The sequence below is a fragment of the Nicotiana tomentosiformis genome, chromosome 5, assembly GCF_000390325.3.
Source record: "Nicotiana tomentosiformis chromosome 5, ASM39032v3, whole genome shotgun sequence".
Taxonomy (NCBI): domain Eukaryota; kingdom Viridiplantae; phylum Streptophyta; class Magnoliopsida; order Solanales; family Solanaceae; genus Nicotiana; species Nicotiana tomentosiformis.
The window spans coordinates 34898865-34916785 of NC_090816.1; positions in this window are offsets into that span (position 1 = coordinate 34898865).

Below are 17921 nucleotides of genomic sequence, written 5' to 3' on the forward strand. Positions count from 1 at the left end.
AAGTGTCGAGAAGCGAGCAGGATGAATTCCCAGCTAAGAGAAAAGACCACGTAACGTATGGAAGTGCACATAACTATTCAATAACTAGGAGGAATGAGGCGAGAAGAATTGGAAGAAAATCTATAAATTGAGATGGTCATGATTATCGCAAAATAGTTCAATTAAGAATGGTGGACTCGCCTAGAGCACAAGTGTTAATAGAAGACATAAAGGATCAACTGTAATGCAGCCGACTTGAGTGACGCCGAATATCAACTAAAAGATTTAGAGGGAGTTCATGTCTACATATTACTTTGGAAAGTGAGACTATTGGTGATGAAGTGGTAGTGTGATAAACTCAACAAACCAGGCACAATGATACTACGAGTTCATTGAAGGCAGACAAGTGTGTGGCACAATAAGGTTGTCAACTATGAATTAAGGGAAAAATGGGATAGGAATGAATGCTCCAGTCACAAAGGAAATATAGTACCAGCATATTGTCTAGACCAAAGGAAGAAAAAAAGGGGGAAAATTTTCGAAACAGATTGAGAGAGGATGAACACTTGTTACGAACCAAGCATATTTAACATGATAGCTCTTAGACTGCAATACCAGGAAACACTATTGGTGACTACAATACAGGGAATAAGGTGAGTTACTCATCAAGGATGGAATCAGGTGGACTAAATCCTACACTTATAGGGAAGACAAGAAGTCGTCGTTGAAGAATTTAGGTGGATCTCAAGTTTTAGAAAAAGCCTTGTTCGGGCCAATGACTTTTGTTGAAGTGAATATATATGAAGGGTGTTGATATGTGTTTTGGTAAGTGTTTAGCAGTAAAGAGGGGTCGTGAGAATGTTCACTAGGTAAGTAGAGTGGTTTCTTAAAATCCTATAATACTTATAAGAAGGAAAGAGGGTGGCTAAGAAAGGTATGAGCACGATGTTACTTCACATTTGAGGTAATGCCATGCGGGTTGATGTTATCAGGGTGTGCGCACAAACTAGTAGATGTTATTCATTTGAAATAGATGGTCGTATAAGAAAACTGACCTAGTAATGTCTTTTGTTGAGAAATTTGGGAAAAACAAGTTGCAAGTACTAATAACATTGTAACCATATCAAGGAAATTTTTCTAGAACTCAATTCCTAGGAGGTCATATGAAAGATAAATGTGATATAGATGTTCCACTAATGATGCAATGTGGCAAGACGATCATTTATGCTTCTAGGCAACTCAAGAATCATGAAAAGAACTACCCAACACATGACTTAGAACTTGCGGCGGTGGTATTTGCATTGAAAATTTGGCGTCATTAATTGTATGGGGTCCATGTGGATGTATTCACGGACCACAAGAGTCTTCAATATATTTTCAAACAAAAGGAGTTGAATCTGAGGTAGAGAAGATGGCTTGAGTTACTCAAGGATTTTGACATTGATATTCTATATCATCTGGGGAAGGCTAATGTTGTGGAAGATGCTCTTAGCCGAAAATCTATGTGCAGTTTAGCACACTTGGAGGCATATCAAAGGCCATTGACCAAGGAAGATCACCGATTGGCTAGTTTGGGAGTTCCTCTTGCGGACTCTAATGAAGGAAGGGATTCATAAACATAAGACCATGGCTTTTTCTCTTGGCATGAATGATGGTACACTAAGGTACCAAGGACGGCTATGTGTTCCAATTGCGGATGGTCTCCGAGAAAGAATTATGACTAAAGCTCACACTTCTAGGTATTCCGTGCACCCGGGTTCTACAAAAATGTATCATGATCTTAAGGAAGTCTACTGGTGGAATGATATGAAGAGGAATGTAGCGGACTTTGTGGCGAGATGTCCAAATTGTCAGCAAGTGAAGGCCGAACACCAAAGGCTCGGTGGGTTGGCACATAACAAAGAAATTCAAATGTGGAAGTGGGAAATAATTAATATGAACTTTGTGGTAGGATTACCTCGTACTCCTCATAAGTTTGACTCAATTTGGGTGATTATGGATCGACTCACAAAATCAGCACACTTCTTGTCGGTTAAGGTTACCGATACAGCGGAACAATATGCTCAGTTGTATATCAAAGAAATAGTCAGGTTGCATGGCACCCCAGTTTTCATCATTTCTGATCGGGGAGCATAATTCACTGCTAATTTTTGGAAGAAATCTCAGCAAGGCTTGGGTACTCAGATGAATCTTAGTACAGCCTTCCACCCACAGACTGATGGGCAGGCAGAGCGGACTATTCAGATGCTTGAGGATATGTTGCGTGCTTGTGTTCTAGACTTCAAAGGTAGTTGGTATGATCATTTTCCACTCATAGAATTTGCCTACAACAATAGCTATCACGCTAGCATTCAGATGGAACCGTTCGAGGTTTTATATGGTAGGAGATGTAGATTATTGGGGAAGCAGAGTTAATAGGGCCAGACCTCGTGCATCAGACTATGGAAAAGGTTAAAATCATTAAGGAGCGGTTGAAGACTGCTTAGAGTCGTCAGAAGTCTTATTCGGATGTTCGTCATAGGAATTTGGAGTTCAAAGAAGATGATTGGAGATCAGAGTTTTATTATTTACGTACTTTGTATTGGGGTGCAAACTTCAGACAAATTAGTCTGAAGTTATTCAGTTTGTAGTGCAAACTTCAGACAAATTAGTCTGAAGTTCTACAGTTTGTAGTGAAAACTTCAGACAAAATCAGCTTATTATATTTGAACTTAAGATAATATTTCCTGGCATGATAGTTGCAAACTTCAGACAACATTTAACCTGGTAATGTCTGAAGTTTGTCCCTGCAGTCCCAAACTTCAGTTGATGCTTCTTCGAGTTTTGACAATAAACTCTTATTTTATTATTTACGTATTTTGTATTGGGATGTATTAATGTTTGAGAGGCAGTAACGATTCTTTCTTTCTTCTTGATTTGTCGCTTTGTCCGATTTTCAGAAACGATAACATGTGTAACTTACAAGATAACATGTTTGAGAGAGAAAAGAAGAAGAAGACGAAAAGAAGAGGAGGAAGAAAGGAGCGCATAGGTCGCAGGATCTGAAGTTTTCAAAATTAGGGTATAGGTTAAATAATTTTAAAAATATGGATATGCAATTTTTACACTAAAGCCAGCAACCCAAAGAGAAAGCCCACCACCGGAATACACCACAATCACACTTTCTACCCCACCTTTATTTTACTGCCAAACGCTCTGTCGCCTTCAAAGAAAATGGACACCACGAGAGACTTTATAAAAGAAAAATATGTTGTCGAACATAATTCACGATGCTAATGGATTTGTTTACCCTCAGGTAAAAATTAATTTTCTAAGTGATTTTAAGGATACGCGGATTAATTCAATACAAATGATTAATTGCGTTAGATTAAACAAATAAAGGACGTAATAAATTGTCAAACCAATTAAAGGAAGTGATCTCGGACTCAGTAACAGCTTTAATGAAATGTTTTCCTTCGATCCCGAGCTCACTTTAATGATGAACCGATAAAAAAAGTAAGAAGTTTGTATAACAGAGAAAATAAGAGTATATTGCCTTGATATGCGTGTTACAGTGTTCCTAATAAATAATTAGACCCCCCTTTATATAGTAGGGGAGTTTTACCCTATGTACAACTCCATAAAAGGTAAAATCTTCCTTTTTACTAATCACTGATTTTCTGTCGATACGTGCCGAGATTCACGTTGTGGCATCCGGCTGGTCATGGATATCACGGCCCTTTGTTGGTCGTGCTGCATTATCTGGTTATGCTATCCGAGATTTTTGGGATTCGAATCGAACCTTGGGGGTCGTGGCCCCGATGCTTCCGAGGACAGGTGTTTTGCCCAGACCCCGACTTGAGGGGCTCCTTACCTCGATTCTGGTTTCTTGCAGTCACATCTTTTGCTCCATTTACTTCATTAAAAATCGAAGCATCCCACGGGCTCAATTTCACCCATGTACAGATAGTCCCCTCATATCTCATAGAGTAAGTTTACGGAAACGACAAGAAACGACATGTGCACTTCGATTCCTTCTTCAATACGCCGTGACAGAAGCGACAAAGAATTCGAAACATCCCGTCAGTCGTGTCATTATGACTTCAAATGCATGTCATCCATCAGCAAGTCATCCCTGGATGTGAAACGACGCGAAGCCTTTATAAATACTCCCCTCCTTCGTTCATTTTTTACCTTTTGACCAAGCTTCTACCTTCGAGTCTTCAGGATATCACTGCCATTCTTCATACTATAATATTTTTACCTCTGTTCTTCAAGATTTCTCAATAAATTGAAAGCTTTTACTTATTTTCTACCCAAACCAGCGCACTTGACCTTTCATCTTCCAACTTGTCTTCATATTTTTCAAGCTTTTTCCAGATAACAATGGCTAAAACTTCCAAAATTGTACCTCAAAAAGTCGCTTCCTCTTCTTCACAACCGACCGCCGAAGTCGAGGAAACCACTCCCGATGTGGTCATCCTCGAGAGATCCGCTTTGAGCGCGGCAACCGATGAACCAGCTATCAAGCCTCCCTTGAAAATGTTCGTCCCCAGGTGGTGCTCGGTCGCCGATGACTTTAAGGTCGAAAAGCCCTTGTCGGTGCAGGGCCGATGTGAGGCAGTATCTAGGTATATTTGCTCCATCACCGTAGACGTCATTCCTGTGGTTTGAAAGGACTGCGGCTGGGTGGCTAAGGACGTAGTAGTCCTCGAGCCTGAGGATACCATTACTACCCATATGGAGAGGTATGAGGTATGCCTCAGTCAGACTTACCAATCGTTATGGAGGATCGTAATCCTTCTTTGATACTTCGTGAACAAGACCGCATCCCGTCGGTTCACCATCGATCACCTACTCTGCCTATACAGTCCCTGAATCTTTCAAGGGGGTTGATAAAGCTCACACGCCGGAGTAGCGAAGCCCCATTCTTAAGCATCGATGAGGATTGGGATCGGGGCTGGCAGGGACGCTTCATCTAGGTGTAGACCGCAGACTTGATCCTCTCCGAGCTTATGCCATTCCCCGAGCTTATTGATCTCTTACGTTCATCTCCTTTTTCCTCACCAGTATTTGTGGTGGTGCAGCTGTTACTCGGGTCCCAAACGCCATTCCTTGGTGCAAGGAGTAGTTCGAGGGCATTTGTTCGCAGATGCCTTATTCTGAGAGCACATGGCGCAAAATCTCGAATGGCCGCTGCGAGTCCCGTTCTCACGGTAAGATCTCTCTCCCGAATAAGTAACATTAGGCTCCCTTTTTAGCACCATATTTGCATTTTCTCTCTTTTCTTTTCGCATGCTTGCCTAAGACCATTGAGCTTAGGCCTTCAATAGGGGACGAGGACATGTCCGTTGATCCCTCCGCTTCGGGGCAACTCGGGGTTGCATTAGGAGAGAAAGAAAAGGAAGGCTCTGGGTTCCCCGAGCTTAGAGAAGAAGAAGCCAAGGAGAAGGTTGGCCCGTAAGCCAAAGGAGAGTTCTAGCTCTCAAGCACCCGACTCGGACTCGCTTTTTCGGCTCAGGAATGAGCCTGAGGAAGGTGATACTTTTATGGCCCGTGAGCCGACCACCCCCGAAGAGCGTACGGCAACTGATGGGGAAACAACGGAGGTTGATCCTTCCCAGGTTTGGGAGGCCGATGTAGAGATGAGAGTTGAGACCTCTCTAGATGCCGGCTCCGCTCTGCCAGGTGTCATAGAGATTTTGGGGTCACCTTCATTCACCGAGTCCATGTTTGATGAAGCCCGAGCTTCAAAGGAGCGATCCAACGAAGGGGCCCATGGTGCGGACGACACCTTTCGTTCCTTTTTTGAAGGTATGGACTCGACCATTCTGGAAGACTTCTCCGGGTTGGGCGACCTGGACATGCCGAGGAAAGACCCATCTTCAGAGGTTGGTGGGCTGAACTCGAGCCCACAATTAATCAACCAGTTTCCCGCCTCGAGCATAGATCCCGACCGAAAGAGGTTAATAATCATCACTGTCCCGGAGGATGCCCGGGTTCTTTCTGCCCCCGTTGGAGTAGCGAGCCACCTTCGGTGCTTGGTAACCGAAGAAGACCAGGCAAAAATGAATGAGGTAGATGTGTCGTGCTTGTTCAACGAAGCGCAGCTGGCGCTGAATCGGGTAAGGAATCATTACGCTTCTCCATCCTCTGACTTAGTTTTTGATATTTCTCATGTCTTCTCTCTTTTATCTTTTCGCAAGCCTCGGTACTCCATCATGAAAATTTTCTCCAGTACAGGGCTGAGGTTAACCAACTTGAGGCTGAGGCCAGGGAGCTCGCCAAAAAGAGGGACACGTATAAGCTTCTCAGCGAGTAACACGAAGAAGCCATCAAGAGTCTTTGGGTTGAGTTGGATATGGCTCAGAAGGAGCATGCCGACTTAGTGGAATAGGTAAAGATTTTGGAAGTTAGCAATGACGACTTAGCCTTGGTGACTAACGACCAAACCTCGCAGGTCTAGCAGAAGATTGATCGGATCGACCAACTTCGGGCTGAAATGAACGAGGTCCAAGCCATGGCCGATGACTGGAAGGGAAAAATGGATCAACTAGCTTCGGAGAAGGAGACCGCCCGGGATCAGCTGGCATCGGTAGAGGTCCAACTCCGAGTGGTGAAAGGGAAGGTCGATACATGGGCTCGGCAAATCGAGGACCTCCAAGCTCAACTGGGCTCGGCCGTTGCTAAACGGGATGGCCTTAGCAAGAAGCCCGAAATAACGAGGTCTGAGTCAGAAATAGTCATAGCTGATGCTGAAGAGATGGTGGCCCAGTAGAAGGCTTATGTTGAGGCAGCCGAGGCCCGCCTAAAAGTTACTATTGAGTACGTGAAGCGGTTGTCTCGAAGGGTGACCCTCGAGGAGATCCATGCCCGAGGTTTCGACCTGTCGGCTAAGATCGAAGAGGCGAAAAGGCTCGAGGTAGAGGCCAAGAAGCTGGCTGAACCCGAGGGTGAAGAAGGCTCTGAGGGCTTCGGTGAACCCGAAGTTGGAGAAGACCCCGATGGCTCTGGTGACGAGGCGGGTTCCGGTGGAGATTAGGCATAGGTGCGTTAGGAATTTTTGTCTTTGTTTTAGCATTTTGTACATTTATTTTGTTGAGGCTGTTTTTATTGGCCTTTGTAAAGATATATTGGAACGTATATATAAGGTTTTTCCCCTTTTGGTAATTTTCCAGTCTATTACCTTTAGCATCCTTTTTACGATTGCAAAGATTTCAAATGCCTTAGCAAGGAGTAAAATGTAGTAATAAGTTGTTGTTCGGAGGTCCAAACAAGACCTTTTCTCGATGTAAGTTTTGTTTGAAACTTATGGGGGCTCGGTATGACCGGAAGCTTTCCCCAAATTGCTTGTTTAAATGTTCTTAGACTATAATTTTGCCGAGGCTAACCTTTGAACTGGTTTGGAATTTTGAAGGCCTTGCATTTTAATTACGAGCTTTGGACATCTCTGAGCCGTTTTTGGGGTGGATATAGCCTTTTAAGTTTAGGCACTACATAATAGGCTTTGTACTTCCAGGCTTCGATAGCCCGAGCCGACCGAGTTTGTCTTCAACGACAGTCCCCCGAGTGGGGGTGGCCGTAGCTTTTTAAGTTCAGGCACTGCCTGATAGGCTTTGTACCTCCGGGCTTCGATATCCCAAGCTGTCCGAGTTTGTCTTGGATGCAGTCCCCGAGTGGGGTAATATATCGGATCTGGATAGAGGCGACCCTTGGGCTCGATATTCTTAAGGAACAAAATGTAATAGTCTTAAGGGACTAAATATGTATCTGCAAGGTAGAAACTTTCTTTCATTCTTGTGCATAATATACAAGATTGTGAGTGTGTAGAAGCTTCGTGTTATGTCTTAGGTGGTCTATGTGGGCACAGCTTATTTGACCGTTTGGCCCTTACAATAAATCCTATCCACCGAGCCTAGACTGTTCAAGCACAAAATTTCCTTCCTTGCTAAAAATCATTACCTAAGGGTGATGGCCCCCAGTATTTGAGGTTGATCGACGAGAGGGCTCAGATACTGTCGAGGTGACCATCTATTCCGATTCAAAACCGATCTTTGATTCTAAGTTAGCAGGATCCATTGTTGCCTCGTTAAAAATCTTGCCAGAAAACCCATTTGGGACAAAACCGGTTCCAAGGAAAAAGAGTGCAACGCGTGCTTTCAGGCCTAACAATTACATCATCCTTTAGTTGTTGCCTGCCAGTTTTAGTCCAATTCACAATATATATCAAGAAAGAATGAATGGGGTCGTACCTTAGCAGTAGTATCATTTTAAGTAGGTCACGTTCTAGATATGTGCTAGCCGCTCACTGTTCCCTGCTTCGAGTTTGTATGAACCTTTACCAGTAATCTCAATAATTCGATATAGACCTTCCCAATTCAGTCCCAGCTTCCTTCATTCGGGTTCCAGGTGTTCAGTGTCACCTTTCTTAACACCAAGTCCCCGATATTGAAGTGCCAGAGGTTGGCTCTCCGGTTGTAATATCTTTCGATCCGCTGTTTCTGGGCGTCCAATCGGATGAGGGCGGCCTCGCGCCTCTCATCCAATAGTTCTAGGCTCATGCACATGGCCTCACTGTTCGACTTTTCGGTCACATATCTAAACCTGAAACTCGGTTCTCCTACCTCGGCCGGTATTAGTGCTTTGGCACTGTAGACCAACGAAAATAAGGTGGCCCCGATACTAGACTTTGAGGTCGTACGGTATGCCCACAGGACTTAGGGCAAACTTTCCTTCCATTTTCCTTTGGCATCGGTCAACCTTTTCTTAATTTGGAGTATGGTCTTGTTTGTAGACTCCGCCTGCCTGTTCCCACTAGGGTGATGGGGTGTTTACAAGGTTCTTTTTATCTTATGGTCCTCAAAAACTTGATTACTTTGCTGCCGATGAACTGGCTCCCGTTGTCACATACGATCTCGGTTGGCAACCCGAACCGACATATTATGTGGTCCCAAATAAAAACAATAACTTCTTTTTCTCTAACTTTCTCAAATGCCTGAGCCCCAACCCATTTAGAAAAACAGTCAGTCATAAATAATATAAATTAATTCGTACTGGGTGCCTATGGAAGGGGACCGACGATGTCCATTCCCCATTTCATAAATGGCCAAGGTGACAAGGCTGAATGTAGTAGCTCCCCGGGATGATGGATCATCAGTGCATGCCTTTGACACCCGTCGCATTTTCGCACGAACTCCTTCGCATCTTTCTCCATGTCGATCCAGTAATAGACGGCTCTTATTATCCTACGAACCAACGATTCGACCCCCAAATGGTTCCCGTTGTTGCCTTCGTGAACTTCCCTCAAAACATATTCGGTGTCTCCATGTCCCGGACATATAGCGAGTGGGCCATCAAACGTTCTTCTTAATCGGGTGTTATCTTCGGACAGGCTGAACCTAGACGCTTTCATATGCAGAGTTCTCGATTCTTTAGGATCCGAGGGAAGCTTCCTGATTTTTAGGTAATCTATATAATTGTTTCTTCGGTCGCAGGTTAAGCTTGTCGAGTTTATCTCGGCGTGGTCTTCTTCCCCTACCGATTTCATGAGTTGTACGACTGCTCCCGAACTGAATTCATCGTCATCAACCGACGACCCCAAGTTAGCCAGAGCATCGGCTTCGCTGTTTTGATCCCGGGGTCCGTGTTGCAGGGTCCACTCCTTGAATCGATGTAGTGTTACCTATAGTTTATCCAAGTATCTTTGCATTCGTTCCTCTTTCACTTCTAATATCCCATTGACTTGATTCACCACAAGGAGGGAATAACATTTAGCTTCGATCACCTCGGCCCCCAGGATTTTAGCCAGTTCGAGACCTGCAATCATGGCCTCATACTCGGCCTCATTATTAGTCAATTTCACAGTTCTAATAGACTGCCTAACTATGTTACCCATGGGCAGCTTCAACATGATGCTGAGTCCAGACCCCTTTGCGTTCGAACCACCATACGTAAAGAGGGTCTGGATCCCCGAGGAGGTCTTCGAGGTTAACAACAATTCCTTTTCGACTTCGGGTATTAAGGCCGGCGTGAAGTCAGCCACGAAGTCTGCCAAATTTTGAGATTTGATGGCGGTTCGGGGTCGATATTCAATATCGTACCCACTAATTTTCACGGCCCAATTGGCCAATCGTCCCAAGAGCTCGGGATTGTGCATTGTGTTCCTCGATGGGTAAGTAGTCACGACACATATGGGATGGCATTAAAAGTATGGCCTCAACTTCCTGGAGGCGCTTAGCAAAGCGAGCACCAATTTCTCCAGGTGAGGATACCTCTTTTCGGCCTTGCCTAGAGTTCTGCTAACATAATATATAGGAAATTACGTACCTTCTTCTTCCCGGACTAAGACTCCACTTACCGCTATCACGTATACTGCTAAGTACAGGTACAACTGCTCATCTGCCTTCGGAGTATGAAGCAAAGGTGGACTCAAAAGGTACCGCTTTATTTCATTCAAAGCTTGTTGGCACTCCGGGGTACACGAGAAGATATTCTTATTCTTCAATAACAAGAAGAACCGATGGCTCTTATCGGAGGACCTCGAAATGAACCAACCCAAGGAAGCTATGCACCCGGTTAGCCATTGAACGGCCTTAACGTTATCCATGATGGTGATGTCTTTTATGGGCTTGATCTTGTTGGGATTGATATCGATTCCCCGGTTGGACACCATGAATCGAAGGAACTTCCCGGACCCGACTCCGAATGCGCATTTCTTAGGGTTCAGCTTCATATTGTATTTTTTCAGTATGTAGAAGGTTTCCTGCAAATGTTCCAAATGGTCCTTTGCTTGGAGGGACTTAACTAACATGCCGTCAATGTAAACCTCCATTGATTTTCCTATTTGCTCTTCGAACATCCGATTTACTAGGCGTTGGTAAGTGGCACCAGCATTTTTTACTCTGAATGGCATTACGTTATAACAATAGGTGTTGTATTTAGTGATGAAGGGAGTCTTTTCTTGGTTGCCCGGATCCATCCGGGTCTGGTTGTACCCAAAATAGGCGTCGAAAAAGTTATGTATATCATGGCCGGCCGCCGCATCGATCATGCGATCGATGTTAGGCAAAGTAAAAAAGTCTTTAGAGCATGACTTGTTCAAGTGTTTGTAGTCTACACACATTCTTAACTTATTTTCCTTTTTAGGCACTACCACTACATTTGCTAACCAGTCCGGGTACTTAACTTTCTGAATGGAACCTATTTTAAGGAGTTTGGATACCTCGTCTTTGATGAATGCGTGTTTGACTTCAGACTGAGGCCTCGTCTTCTGTTTAACCAGGTGAAACTTCGGATCTAATCTCAGCTTGTCAATAGTTAAGCAAGCTATGTTAGCTATAAATAATTTAATGAGTTTTTTCTTGAGCTTGGGAGTTAGCCCCGTGCCCAGGTATACCTTCCAATCGGGCAGGTGCTCGATCAATATGACTTACTCCAGCTCCTCAACCGTTGACTTGGTGGCATCGGAATCGTCGGGGGCTATGAAAGACCTGGGGACTCCGTAATCGTCATCCTCGCCTGTCCCCTGCTTTTGTGTTTTGGTTGGGGTCAGTGTCGGTGATTGCTATTTGCTTTCCTCCTTGGTGACAGAACTCGGGTTCTTCGATGTCGAGAGTGCAGAAATCGTGACCACCTCATCGATGTCGAACATCTCTTTTTCAGCCGGTTGCTCTCCGTAACTGTTTTGATCCCTCTCGGTGTGGGGAATTTCCATGCCTGATGTAGTTTCGAGGGTACTTCCCTCATGTTGTGAATCCATGGCCTCCCGAATAGATCATTATATCTCATATCTCCTTCAATCATGTAAAACTTTATTTCCTGAACGGTTCCGGCAGTGTTTACCGGGGTTATCTCCCCTTTAGTGGTCTCACATGCAATGTTAAACCCTTTTAAAGCTCGGACTGCAAGCACAATTTGGTCTTGTAGACCGATCTGTTCCACGACCCTCCATCTGATGAGTACAGATATTACCAGTGCATCATTGTGTGGTTGCACGATGCCTTCAACATCCTCGTCGTTGAAAGATATGATACCCTCTGGTACATAATCTCGAGTCCGTTTTTCCCTTGTAATGGACACTTTAGCGCGCTTTAACATTGGCCCCTGGGGGACGTCAACCCCACCAATGATCATGTTAATGACTTGCTAAGGTTCCTCTTGCTCGATCTGCTTGTTGGAGTCCCTGTTCCTGAAGTGATTTTTGGCTCGATCACTCAGAAATTCTCCGAGGTCCCGTTATTGAGTAACCGGGCTATTTCTTCTCTTAGTTGTCGGCAGTTTTCGGTTCTGTGGAAATGAGTTCCATGATATTTACACATTAGGTTAGGGTCCCTTTGGGAAGGATTGGATTTCAATGATCGGGGCCACTTAGTATCTTAGATACGTCCGATGGATGATACGATGCTGGCAGCATCAACGTTGAAGTTGTACTTCGATAACCTTGGTGCTTCCTTAGACCCGATGGGTCTTTCAAAAATGTTTTTGCTCATGAGTCCCCGGTTATTATGACCTTGGTCGCTTCTTCTTTCACTTCTTGTAGTGTTGCATCTGGACCCATTACCCCTTCGATCTCCATTGTATAGTTGATACCGGTCTCTGTTCGATCTTGGTTCATGATCGATGGCCCTTTTGGATCCGTCACTAGTCTTGACGGGATAAACGGACCCGGAAGGGGCCCCAAGCTGATTGTCTTTGACCCTGATTTTTGATTGTTGCATGTTATGGATGTCAGCCCAAGTTACCGCCGGGTATTCTATCAAATTTTGCTTCAACTGCTTTGAAGCCAATGAGCTTTGGGGATTGAGTCCTTGGGTGAAGGCCTGAACGGCCCAATTGTCTGCAACCGGAGGCAGATCTATCTGTTCCATCTGAAACCTCGATACGAATTCTCTGAGAATCTCGTTATCTCTTTGCTTTACCTTGAAAAGGTCTGACTTCCTAATCTCGACCTTGATGGCCCCAGCGTGCGCTTTTATAAAGGCATCTGCAAGCATAGAAAATGAGTCAATAGAATTAGGGGGTAAGTTGTGATACCATATCATAGCTCCTTTTGACAAGGTTTCTTCGAACTTTTTCAGCAGAACGAACTCAATTTTATCATCTTCCAAGTCGTTCCCCTTGATGGCGCATGTGTAGGAGGTCATATGTTTGTTTGGATTAGTTGTCCCATTATACTTCGAAATTTCGGGCATACAGAACTTCTTTGGGATCGGCTTCGGTGCTGCGCTCGGAGGGAAAGGCTTTTGGACAAATTTCTTAGCATCCAGGTCCTTCAATATCGATGGTGCTCCTGGGATTTGATCACCCCTAGAGTTATAGGTCTTCATTTTTTTGTCGTTGGCTTAGATTTTCTTTTCTCTCGACTCCAACCGTTTTGTCAGCTCCTCAAGCATCTTTATTATCTCGGGGTTGGTCTCGGGTTCTGCTTCACCCGGCCTTTCTGTGGCCGATTCATTTCTACGAGCATTTTTCCGGGATGATTCGGGCTCAACCCTACTGGGGGGCGCGACTTTGGTTCTGCAACTGGATATCGCTGCCTGTTGAGTCTGTAACATTTTGAAGATCACGCGCAAATTGATCCCGTCACCTTCGTCGTTGTGTGTACTCCGGGCTATCGACCGGGCTCCCCCGTGAATGCTGTTTTCGGGGTCAGTAGACAAGTTTGTTTCGATAGCCACGTGTGAGTTAGCATCGATCGGATCAGCGACTGGGACTCTGTTGGGGTCAACAGGGGGCGCATCGTTGCTGGGTACCACGTTGTTGTTCTCGCCATGGTAGTCAGACTCAACATCCACATTCAAATGGGCAGATTGGGAGTTTGACATCTTTAATTTTGACCTGAAATAATAAACTCAAAGAAAAAGTATAAAATAGAGTGTGTTATGAAAATTTGTATCAAATTGCCACTATTATTCTTAGCCCCACAGTGGGCGCCAAACTGTTTACTCTAAAAAACGGATAACAATTAAATTTATAAGTGGTTTCAAGGATACGCGAATTAATTCAATACAAATGATGTGGGAATTCAATACAAATAAGTGGTTTCAAGGACATAATAAATTGTCAAACCAATTAAGGAAATTGATCCCGGACTCAGTAACAGCTTTAATGAAATGCCTGCCTTCGATCCCGGGATCACTTTAATGATTAACTGATGAACAAAAGTAAGAACTTTGAATAATAGAGAAATAAGAGTATATTGCCTTGATATGCATGTTACAGTGTTCCTAATGTATAATCAGACTCCCCCTTTATATAGTAGGGGAGTTTTACCCTAAGTACAACTCCATAAAAGGTAAAATCTTCCGTTTTACTAATCATCAATTTTCTGCCGATACGTGCCGAGATTCACGTCGTGACATACGGCTGGTCACAGATATCACGACCCTTTCTTGGTCGTGCTCGATTATCTGGTAATGCTCTCAGAGATTTTTGGGATTCGAATCGAACCTGGGGGTCGTGGCCCCGATGCTTCCAAGGGCAGGCGTATTGCCCGGACCCCGACTCGAGGGGCTCTTTGCCTCGATTTTGGTTCCTTGCAGTCAGGTCTCTTGTTCCGTTTACTTCATCGAAAACTGAGGCGTCCCACGGGCTTGGTTTCACCTGTACACAGGATTGTGTTCGCGAATATACTATATAACTCACGTGGTATCACAAAACTCCATCAACTTTTACTTCTCTAATACTTTAATTTGTCGGAATCAGTAGCTATGTATAGCGTTTCTTTGTGCCCGTTGAAAATAAAGTTTTTTTTTCTTTCTCAGCTGCACTCTTCCCTTTCTCATGTCCAGCATTTTGTGAAGTGGGTCTTTAGCATATATTTATCTCCTTTGCTTTCCCTGCGTGCATAATCAACTAGTAGTAATTTTTTTTATTTTAAAATCTTGGAATTTTATAATAGTGAACGCATGTGTAGAAAAACATGGGCTTGTGATTGTGAAGATAATGGGAGAAGAAATGTCTATAGTCTTCTCCTTGGAACTCTTCCAATGTTTGAAATAGACAAAAATGGGGCGATGTGGTGAACGGCGACTTCTTAGTGAAGGAGAATAGATCTAAGTCAATTTTCTGTGTATTAGTGTTAGAGTACACACGTTGCGTGTGTAATTTATATCAATAAATATAAATTTTATAAAAATTACATAGATATTATTTACAAAAGTGTCTGAATTATTAAATGAAAATTAAAAAAATTCAAATCCCCGAAAAAATGATGAACATTAATCACATTTATCTAACTCAATAAAAGAACATTTCTGCTCTACAAAATACCTTATTAATTGAACTTTTGTTAGGGATAGATTTATCCTAATAAAGAGATTGATTCAATCATTATCATGATAAAGAAATTATATATACTAATAAACATCGTTACTTCCCTTAGATCAATAAAGATGGGTATATCAGTTAGCCACATAGCCCTAAAATTGATATTTATTTGCGATTACATGCAATATCTATCAGCTGAATGATTTATCGACACTATGAAAAATTATGAAACTCTATGACAACACCTTTGGAAAGTGTTTTATTAACATTTTCTTTTAAAAAAGAATATTTTCAAATAGCTAACATTTTTACATTATTCACCTTAAATCTTTAAAATTTTAGCTAATTTGAAAATAATTGTGAGCTCCTGAGTTTTGCTTTAAGTTTGCATCTCTTGGTATCTTGAAGTTAAGACTTTTAATGTCACCTTAATTATTGGTATTCCAGGTGAAATAACAATTCCTTATCTATTCTTGTGAAAATTAACTTAATCAACTTATATAAGTAATTTTATTGGGATTACATTCCTAAATATTAGAACTTCTTATATAGTTCAAATTAAAAAAAATTAATAATCAAAATTTTATTTAATTTTAACGTCCTAAATATTAACTAAATATTAATTTTATCCAATGTAAAATTTATTTTATATGATAAAAAGGTCGACCAATTTTGCATTTAAGTTTCGTACTTTTATAATAGTCTCGATTGATTGAAGAAGACAAAATTAAGTGAAACGTGATTTTCCTATATATTTAATAGTTTTAAATTTTTATTTACCACGTAATTACTATAAATTAATATGCTTTGTTGCAAATACTAAGTGGAGTAAAAATTTCTTCTAAAAAATTACTCATTGATGTTAAAAAACTATTTTGTTCATCGTGATAAAGTACCGTCATTTTCCAATTGCCATATAAAAATTACTTCAAAAGAACGGCTACAAATTTTATACTAATGATCCAAGTAATTGACTTCTTAATTATTTATTTAAGGTAAAATTTTAATCGATTTTAAAGTTCTACATTTTAGGTACCTAGTTTAAATAAGTAAAGATTTAATAACCAAATTTCAATAAATTTTTAGGTCCTAAATATTAGGATAATCAAATGACTATTTTGTATAATGTGCATTATATTTTAAAGGGATAAACCACATATCGTTAAGCGCCTTCGTGTTCTTAATATAGTATAGATAGATGATTGAGTAGGGGAGCCGTTTCATGGGTTTGCATTAGAAATTGGGTCTCCCTTCAATTTTTTATGGGGCAACGACAGTAATTTCAATATTTGGGAGCACCGACTGGAATTAATTTTTGCCACCGGTGCATCTCTGTCCTTCCCCGTAAATTTAAAGAGGAATTTTCAAAAATCACTATTGTTTTGTGGTTGTTAACTTTCTATAACTACCATATACATAATTACTTGCTATAGTTACTATTCAGTTGTTACGGTAGTGTATTCGATGTATTCGTGCGGCAAATACAGCAACAAAAAGCGCCTAAAATCAAGGCAATTCAGTTGTACGCGCATGTATTCACACGTATTCGCGCTGCTTTATTCATGAATATAGCAGCAAAAAGCGCCTAAAATCAGGGCAGTCCAGCTGTACGTACATGTATTCAAATGTATTCGCGCCATGTATTCATGAATACAGTAACGGCAATCACCTTAAAAATAGGTATGTCCAGTTGTCTAATAACGAAAATAATATCAATTAGCGTGATACACTCCTAATATAACTCAACAAAATCAATTCTTACAAGCCTCATTATCAACCCAATTAATTAGAATGATTTTTCAGTTGTATATAACTGTTGTATTTAACTTTAGTATTTAGTGTGTTTCAATATTTTTTTTTATTGTTGCATTCATTAGATTCAATGTTTGTATTTACTGTATTCGCTATTTTATATTTAGTGTATTCAAATGAATTTGTATTAGCAGCATTTTAGTTATTCCTAATACATGTTATTACTAGTGTATTCAGTATATTTTATTGGTTGTATTCACTGTATTTCTATTTGTATTCAGTATATTTACTGTATTTTACTGTATTTTAAAATTAAATGTATTCACTGTTTATATTCGGTTCTATTTTAATGTTTGTATTCAGTGTATTTCAATATTTATATCATGTATTCATGCATGAATACATGTGTATTCAGTTGTATTAAAAAATATATAAACCTTCGAAATACATCAATACAGACAAAAATAATGTATTTATACAAAAAAAAAAATTGAGTGAATTTGTACAGAATACAATGTGTTTGTATCATTGTATGTGACTAACTAGCAAAGAAAGGAAGAAAGTTCGTCGGATATGACATTTTTCAGCCAAGCAAAATATTATATACATTGTATTAAAACTAAAAATGGAGACGAACAAAAACCCCGGCCTTCAAATCTTCTCCGGCGTAAAAAAATATTGCAGTATCCGTGTAGAGGAATCCATTGCAATATCCGGCATAGAGAAAGCCGCAGTCTCTTTCTTTCTAATATTGCAGTATAAATCCATTGCAAATATCTGGCGTAAAAACTAAGCAGTACAAATCCATTGTAATATCCGGCGTATAAACTAAGCAGGTATTCTGCTCGAACAGAGAGAGAAAGAAGAAAAATTTTGTTGGAATTTTGAGAGAGAATAGTGTGTTAATTGAAAGAAAGAGAGAGAAGGGAGAGAGAGAAAGAATA